The 8,613-nt window shown below is 45.3% G+C and overlaps 1 protein-coding gene across 1 annotated transcript in view; it reads right to left on the reverse strand.

Moving 5' to 3' along the window:
• Window positions 1-3,494, reverse strand: part of MIDEAS (mitotic deacetylase associated SANT domain protein) — a 153,830-nt gene extending 150,336 nt beyond the window's left edge. The window contains exon 1 of the mRNA XM_063947648.1: window positions 3,150-3,494. The gene's annotated coding sequence lies outside the window, so the exon portion shown is untranslated. The remainder of the gene's footprint in view (window positions 1-3,149) is intronic.
• Window positions 3,495-8,613: the final 5,119 nt, after the last annotated feature.

An 8,613-nucleotide genomic window follows, 5' to 3' on the forward strand; every position in this document is an offset into this window, starting at 1 on the left:
TTGAATATTTCCAGATCCGACACTTCCTATTCTCCCTACCTCAACCCGATGTTCAGCGGTATCTTACCCCCTTTGAATCTCTATGTACCAAAAAACCTATATGTATTGTAGAGGGCTAATTTCGCTAATATATTCAATGTTAGTTGGGGCTTCCTCGAGCCCGCAGACTCGCCATGAACTGGAGTGGGAGAGGGACTTGGGCCCCCCGCCGGACGATGCCTGTTGGGAGGAAGTACGAGAGGGCATAGCTAAAAGCTCTATCTCAACTAGACTCAAGGAAACATCCTATAAATTGTATTACCGGTGGTATTACACCCCGGATAAATTGTCTAGGATGTTCCCTTCTGCCACCCCGGTTTGCTGGCGAGGATGTGGACATCGGGGAACCCTCCTCCATATTTGGTGGACCTGCCCCCGTATTGCTCACTTTTGGAATAAGGTGCTTGATTTATTGAAGTCCCTCTCTGGCCTTCCCCTCGCGTTGGACCCTTGGGTATTTTTTTGGCGCGGCCGTATCCAGATCTTGACCCGCTTCTGAATAAATTGTTTTCCCATATAGTGGTGGCAGCTAAATCCTTGATAGCCGAGAACTGGAAGTCTCCCGATGCCCCTACTGTTTCTGCGCTAATTAATTACATTTGGTTTGTTGCTAACATGGAAAGGATCACTTATTATCTGCATGACTGTCCGCACAAATATGAACTCGTATGGAGTCCCTGGTTGCTTAAGATGTCCCCCTCCACTTGATTCTCTAACTGCCCCTTTGTTCAGACCTTCTGGAACTGTTCACCACGTTACGCATGGTTCCTCCCTCCGGACGCTTACCTACCGTCCCTAGCAGTCTCTCAGTTAATAGGTAGTAACTTTCATACATGTATATTTGTATACAGTTATGTTTATACACTGCAAATGGTTATGTTTGGTATAACTTTTAACTTATGGCTTAGTTCGGCCTGGTGTGGCTCGATTGTGTCTTCCCTTTTCTCCTTCTTCTTCTTCTCCCCTCCTCGTTTCCTCCTTTCCCTCTTCTGCTGCTCCCTTTCGTTTTTTTTTTCCCCCTAGTGGGACCCCCCCGCTTCTTACCTGTTGAATTTATTCTTGAAAAATATGTAGAAGAGCTTTTTGTACTTTGTTGTATATCTAACTATATTTTGTTCACTTGATTGCTTCTCCTATTACAAATAAAGAGTTTAAAAAAAAAAGAATACATGTATGTAACATATACACCTTATACACACAGCCTGAAGGTAATTTTAGCCAATATTTTTAATAACTTTGTGCATTAAACAAAGTGTGTGTACATTCACACAATTCATTTATGTTTCACATACACCTTATACACAAAGCCTGAAGGTCATTTAATACAATATTTTTAATAACTGTGTATTAAATAAAGTTTGTGTACATTGAGCAATCAGAAAACAAAGGTTTCACTATCTCAGTCTCACTCAAAAAAATCTGTATTTCGGAATATTCTGTATTTTGGAATATTTGGATATGGGATACTCAACCTGTATTCCCAATAGTTTACGTGGATGCGAAAGAATGAAAAAGATGTACAAAATGCAAACAAAAAAAAAACTGTAAAAAGCTGTGTCAACATGTGCCGACCATTTGAACATGTCGACCTTTTCCAGAGTCGACCTAGACTGGAACCTGAGACAGGCTAATGGGAAGACTAGTGCAGTACCGAAGCATTACAGAACAGCACCTTGGTGTGTCTATTCATGCAGAGCAATGGAAAAATGAGACTTCATTTTGCTGAATTAAATAAAATTAGATGAATATGAGCTGGCATGTTTATAGGCGTTACTTGCTTTTGCTGAAGAGCACACAGCAATTTTTACCATATATAACCAAAGGAAGTCAGGAGATATCAATACAAAATGGCGGCTTGCTTAAAATGTAAAGTTCATGAAGTGCAATATCTCATGGGCCTTGCACTTAATATTAGTGTTACTTTAAATTTAGAGCTAAAAGATGCCACTTCATATATATATATATATATATATATACCCCCGGCCTTGTCTTATGCTTAGGACCCATCCAACCCTTCCAGTTTCAAGTAAGTGGAGGTGTGTGTGTGTGTGTGTGTGTGTGTGTGTGTGTGTGTGTGTATATATATATATATATTTAGGTTTTCCAAACCATCCCTTTAAAACGGGACACTCATGAATTACAGGTTCTACAGCTGGCTGACTTCAAGCCTTCATTTCACCTGGCGTTAAGCAGCTTTAGAACCTGCGCAATCGATGGTTCCGGTATGAATGGTCGACAGTGTTAAGGTCAACACTCATTATGTCGACATTTACATGGTCGACGTGGACTAATGGTCGACACATGAAAATGGTCAACACATGAAAAGATCAACATGAGGATTTTTTTTACTTTTTTTATGTTGTTTTCTGCGTAAAGTGACGGGGAAACCCAATTAGTGCATCGCTACGCTCGCCATGCTTCGGGCAAGATGCCTCGCTGTGCTTGGCACAGGTTACCGTTCCCAGTCATAGTCCACGTGATCGGGAAGTATGAAAAAGTTCCAAAAAAGAAAAAAATGTGAAAAACTCATGTCGACCTTTCATGTGTCGTCAATTTCATGTGTCGACCAATAGTTGTAGACCTTAACATTGTCGACCATCTGACCGGATACCGTAATCCATAAGCACCCCAGTTTAAATGGGATCCGGACAGGATCCCGGTAGTCAGAATACCAACGTTGGAATCCTGACACTTCGGAATGACGATATTATACCCAACCCATATAAAGGGATAGTATGGTAAGTCTATATTATATTTTAAATAGAAATAGTGCATCAAGTAATTAAGACAGCCCTAATGTCCTGACTTAATATAAGCCATCCTGCACAGTGGCTTTAGATCCTACTGCAAAAGTGCAATGGAGTATGCTAGCTATAAGAGTAAATCTTAAGCCTTAATTGTTAATAATATTTCAGAACATACAGGCACGCCGATGTAAAACAAAAGTAATTTGCAGTGAGCTTCCTAAAGGAGGCCTAATGTTTTGTCATGCAAAAATGTAATTGCACAACTGTCAAAACCACACTGAGCCATAAATAACCGAAAGCACATAATATAATACTAAACATAAACAAAAACACAGCAGCATACAGTAAAAGTGATACACAGACCTTTTTGAGACCTGCAGGTTCAGGAGTGCTGCACATGGTGTAATAAGTGTGTAAGGGGCACAGATAAAAGACTGGTCTTCCTGAGCTCCTGCTTAGTGTGGTCTAGCAGCAAGCCCAGCTGCCCATGTCACTTGCAGACACTCCCGTACAGTGAATACCAATCAGTTGCGAAAACTGCAAGAGAGAAGCCACAGTAAAGCAAACACTCTGCAGAGACCAGGGGTCCACACCCTGTGCTGCCTCTGTCACTGGGCTGAAGTAGTAAACAACTCCCAGTCCATAAAAAACTTGTTTTCTGTGTTGTTTAACTCCATAAAGTCGTCACTTCCTCATGCTGTATAGTCGCCTCCTCCTCCTCCTCTGGTGAAATGAAAGCACAGGAATGTGTGTGTGCTGTAGCTGTTGCCCTGACTTGCAGATACAGTATCTATTGCAGAAGTTACAGTATGGGGTGACCCCTAGCTCACTGCTGCATGCAGGCTGAGGCTGCACATAGGCACTGAGTGGGAGTGGAGCAAAAGGAAGTCACTTTGCACTTGAAAGAAACAATGTTGCAATGCAAAGGGAGAAATTTATGTATGTATGTATGTATGTATGTATGTATGTATGTATGTATGTATGTCATTGTTGCCTACCCTCCCTCATTCTGCAGGAGACTCCCTGAAATTCTTGTGGGGAAAAAAATAAGATTTTAAACCTTCCGGTAAATATTTTTCTCCTAGTCCGTAGAGGATGCTGGGGACTCCGTAAGGACCATGGGGTATAGACGGGCTCCGCAGGAGACATGGGCACTATAAAGAATTTTAGAATGGGTGTGCACTGGCTCCTCCCTCTATGCCCCTCCTCCAGACCTCAGTTAGAGAACTGTGCCCAGAGGAGATGGACAATACGAGGAAAGGATTTTGTTAATCTAAGGGCAAGATTCATACCAGCCCACACCATCCACACCGTATAACCTGGAATATACGCAACCAGTAAACAGTATCAGATAAAGACTGATCTCAACTGTAACATAACCCTTATGTAAGCAACAACTATATACAAGCCTTGCAGATTTTGTCCGCACTGGGACGGGCGCCCAGCATCCTCTACGGACTAGGAGAAAAAGATTTACCGGTAGGTTTAAAATCTTATTTTCTCTTACGTCCTAGAGGATGCTGGGGACTCCGTAAGGACCATGGGGTTTATACCAAAGCTCCAGACCAGGCGGGAGAGTGCGGACGACTCTGCAGCACCGACTGAGCAAACGAAAGGTCCTCATCAGCCAGGGTATCAAACTTATAGAACTTTGCAAAAGTGTTTGAACCCGACCAGGTAGCTGCTCGGCAAAGCTGTAAAGCCGAGACGTCTCGGGCAGCCGCCCAAGAAGAGCCCACCTTCCTAGTGGAATGGACCTTTACCGAATTTGGTAACGGCAATCCTGCCGTACAATGAGCCTGCTGAATCATGTTACAGATCCAGCGAGCAATAGTCTGCTTCAAAGCAGGAGCGCCAACTTTGATGGATGCATACAGGACAAACAGTGCTTCTGTTTTCCTAACCCGAGCCGTCCTGGCTACATAGATTTTCAAGGCCCTGACTACATCCAGGGACATGTATAACAAAAAGAGAGTATTTTCTCAAATAAGCGCAAACACATACATGTGATAATATTCTTTTTCTCCTCCTTCAATGGTAGAGAAGATGGTACCACGAATTTGACTTCAAATATATGGAGAGATTTTCAGGCAGTATTGGTTCTTTATAATGCCACAATCAGTAGAAGACGTTGGATCTTGTACTTTGTGAAAAAATGATCAGCATTACAGCTGAGCAGATCTATGTAGTGTGTGACTACAAGAGATTGGGGGGGGGGGGGGGGGGGTAATTCCGAGTTGATCGTAGCCCTGTGGAAGTGGTCCCAGGTACCTGCAGTCATCAATTGCAGCTCGTTACCTGGAAACTACTATTCAGCTTGTCAGGAGGCTGACAAGCTGAATAGTAGTTTCCAGGTAACGAGCTGTAATTACAGAATCCAGACACCTGTGAAGTCAGTTGCTGAGTGCAGGAGCAAAGGCACTGGGAGACAACTATGCAGGAGCTAGCTGTGACCTGTAGTTCCACAACTGAAGCAAAGCGTCTGATGACTGCAGGTACCTGGGACCACTTCCACAGGGCTACGATCAACTCGGAATGACCCCCCCAATCTCTTGTAGTCACACACTACATAGATCTGCTCAGCTGTAATGCTGATCATTTTTTCACAAAGTACAAGATCCAACGTCTTCTACTGATTGTGGCATTATAAAGAACCAATACTGCCTGAAAATCTCTCCATATATTTAAAGTCAAATTCGTGGTACCATCTTCTCTACCATTGAAGGAGGAGAAAAAGAATATTATCACATGTATGTGTTTGCGCTTATTTGAGAAAATACTCTCTTTTTGTTATACATGTTATTGGGATTGTTGTGAAGAATCCCCTTTTTCTCATAGCTGCACCACTGTTTGTTTTTGCGCAATCAGGAAAATTACCAGTCCATACATCCAGGGACATGGAATCCTCAAAGTCATCCGTAGCAACAGGCACCACAGTAGGTTGGTTCATATGAAATGAAGAAACAACCTTAGGCAAAAATAGAGGACAAGTCCTCAACTCTGCCCTATCCACATGGAAAATCAAATAGAGGCTCTTGTGAGACAAGGCCGCCAATTCAGACACCCGCCTTGCCGATGCCAAGGCCAACAACATGACCACCTTCCAAGTGAGAAATTTTAATTCAACCGTTTGAAGCGGTTCAAACCAGTGAGACTTCAGGAACCGTAACACCACATTAAGTTCCCATGGTGCCACTGGGGGCACAAAAGGAGGCTGGATGTGCAGCACTCCCTTTACAAAAGTCTGGACTTCTGGGAGAGAAGCCAATTCCTTCTGAAAGAAAATAGACAGGGCCGAAATCTGTACCTTAATGGAGCCTAACTTTAGGCCCATATCCACTCCTGTCTGTAGAAAGTGGAGAAAACGGCCCAGATGGAAATCTTCCGTAGGAGCCTTCGTGGCTTCACACCAAGATACATACTTCCTCCAGATACGGTGATAATGTTTCGCCGTCACCTCCTTCCTAGCCTTTATCAGAGTAGGGATGACCTCCTCCGGAATACCTTTTCCAGCTAGGATTCGACGTTCAACCGCCATGCCGTCAAACGTAACCGCGGTAAGTCTTGGAACACGCAGGGCCCCTGTTGGAACAGGTCCTCCCTGAGAGGAAGAGGCCACGAATCTTCTGTGAGCATCTCCTGAAGATCTGAATAACAGGCCTTTCGAGGCCAATCTGGGACAATGAGTATTGTCTGTACTCTTTTTCGTCTTATGATTCTCAATATTTTTGAGATGAGAGGAAGAGGAGGGAACACATAGACCGACTGAAACTCCCATGGTGTCATCAGGGCGTCCACCGCTACTGCCTGCGGGTCCCTTGACCTGGCACAATACCTCCGAAGCTTCTTGTTGAGGCGTGACGCCATCATGTCTATTTGAGGAAGACCCCAAAGACTTGTTATCTCTGCAAAGACGTCTTGATGAAGTCTCCACTCTCCTGGATGGAGATCGTGTCTGCTGAGGAAGTCTGCTTCCCAGTTGTCCACTCCCGGAATGAATACCGCTGACAGAGCGCTTACGTGATTTTCTGCCCAGCGCAGAATCCTGGTGGCTTCCGCCATTGCCACTCTGCTCCTTGTCCCGCCTTGGCGGTTTACATGAGCCAGGGCTGTGACGTTGTCTGATTGAATCAGAACCGGTAGGTCGCGAAGAAGATTCTCCGCTTGTCGTAGGCCGTTGTATATGGCCCTTAATTCCAGTACGTTGATGTGTAGACAAGCCTCCTGGCTTGACCACAGTCCCTGAAAATTCCTTCTTTGTGTGACTGCTCCCCCTCCTCGGAGGCTCGCGTCCGTGGTTATCAGAACCCAGTCTTGAATGCCGAATCTGCGACCCTCTAGAAGGTGAGCACTCTGCAGCCACCACAGGAGAGACACCCTGGCCCTGGGGGACAGGCTTATCTTCTGATGTATTTGTAGATGGGAGCCCGACCACTTGTCCAGAAGTTCCCACTGAAATGTCCTTGCATGAAACCTGCCGAAGGGGATGGCCTCGTAGGCTGCCACCATTTTTCCCAGAACTAGAGTGCATTGATGAACCGACACTCTTTTCGGTTTTAGCAGGTCTCTGACCATGTTCTGGAGGTCATGGGCTTTTTCCATTGGGGAAAAACCCTCTTCTGTTCCGTGTCCAGAATCATGCCTAGGAATGATAGCCGCGTTGTTGGAATCAATTGCGACTTTGGCAGATTTAGAATCTAACCGTGCTGTTGTAGCACTCTCAGGGAGAGTGACACGCTTTTCAGCAATTGATCTCTCGATCTCGCTTTTATCAGGAGATCGTCCAAGTACGGGATAATTGTGACTCCCTACCTGTGCAGGAGCACCATCATCTCTGCCATCACCTTGGTGAAAATCCTCGGGGCCGTGGAAAGCCCAAACAGCAACGTCTGAAACTGGTAATGACAGTCCTGTACAGCGAATCTCAGGTACGCCTGATGAGGAGGATATATGGCGACATGAAGGTATGCATCCTTTATGTCGAGTGACACCATAAAATCCCCCCCTTCCAGACTGGAGATCACAGCCCGGAGCGATTCCATCTTGAATTTGAACTTTTTCAAGTACAGGTTTAGGGATTTTAGATTTAAAATGGGTCTGACCGAGCCATCCGGCTTCGGGACCACAAACAGGGTTGAATAGTACCCTTTCCCCTGTTGGACTAGGGAAACCGTGATAATCACTTGCTGTTGACACAGCTTTTGAATTGCAGCTAACACTACTGCCCTCTCTGGGGAAGAAGCTGGCAAGGCCGACTTGAAAAATCGGCAAGGGGGCACCTCTTCGAATTCCAGTTTGTAGCCTTGGGATACAATTTCCATCGCCCAAGGATCCATGTCTGACAGAACCCAGACCTGGCTGAAGAATCGAAGACGTGCCCCCAACGGCGCGGACTCCCTCAGTGGAGCCCCAGCGTCATGCAGTGGATTTAGTAGAAGCCGGGGAGGACTTCTGCTCCTGGGAACTATCTTCCTTCTACCCTTACCTCTGGCGAGGAAAGATGAGCCCCGACCTCTTCTGGACTTATGCGACCGAAAGGACTGCATCTGATATTGTGGAGTTTTCTTTTGCTGTGGGGGAACAAAAGTCAAAAAGGTAGATTTACCCGCGGTAGCTGTGGCAACCAGGTCCGCGAGACCTTCCCCAAATAAAACTTCACCTTTGTATGGCAAAACCTCCATATGCTTCTTTGAGTCGGCATCACCCGTCCATTGGCGGGTCCACAGGCCTCGCCTAGCAGAAATCGCCATGGCGTTGGCTCTCGAACCTAGCAGCCCAACATCTCTTTGAGCATCCCTCATATATAAGACTGCGTCTTTAATGTGAC

The sequence above is a fragment of the Pseudophryne corroboree genome, chromosome 12 (genome assembly GCF_028390025.1).
Source record: "Pseudophryne corroboree isolate aPseCor3 chromosome 12, aPseCor3.hap2, whole genome shotgun sequence".
Lineage (NCBI taxonomy): Eukaryota > Metazoa > Chordata > Amphibia > Anura > Myobatrachidae > Pseudophryne > Pseudophryne corroboree.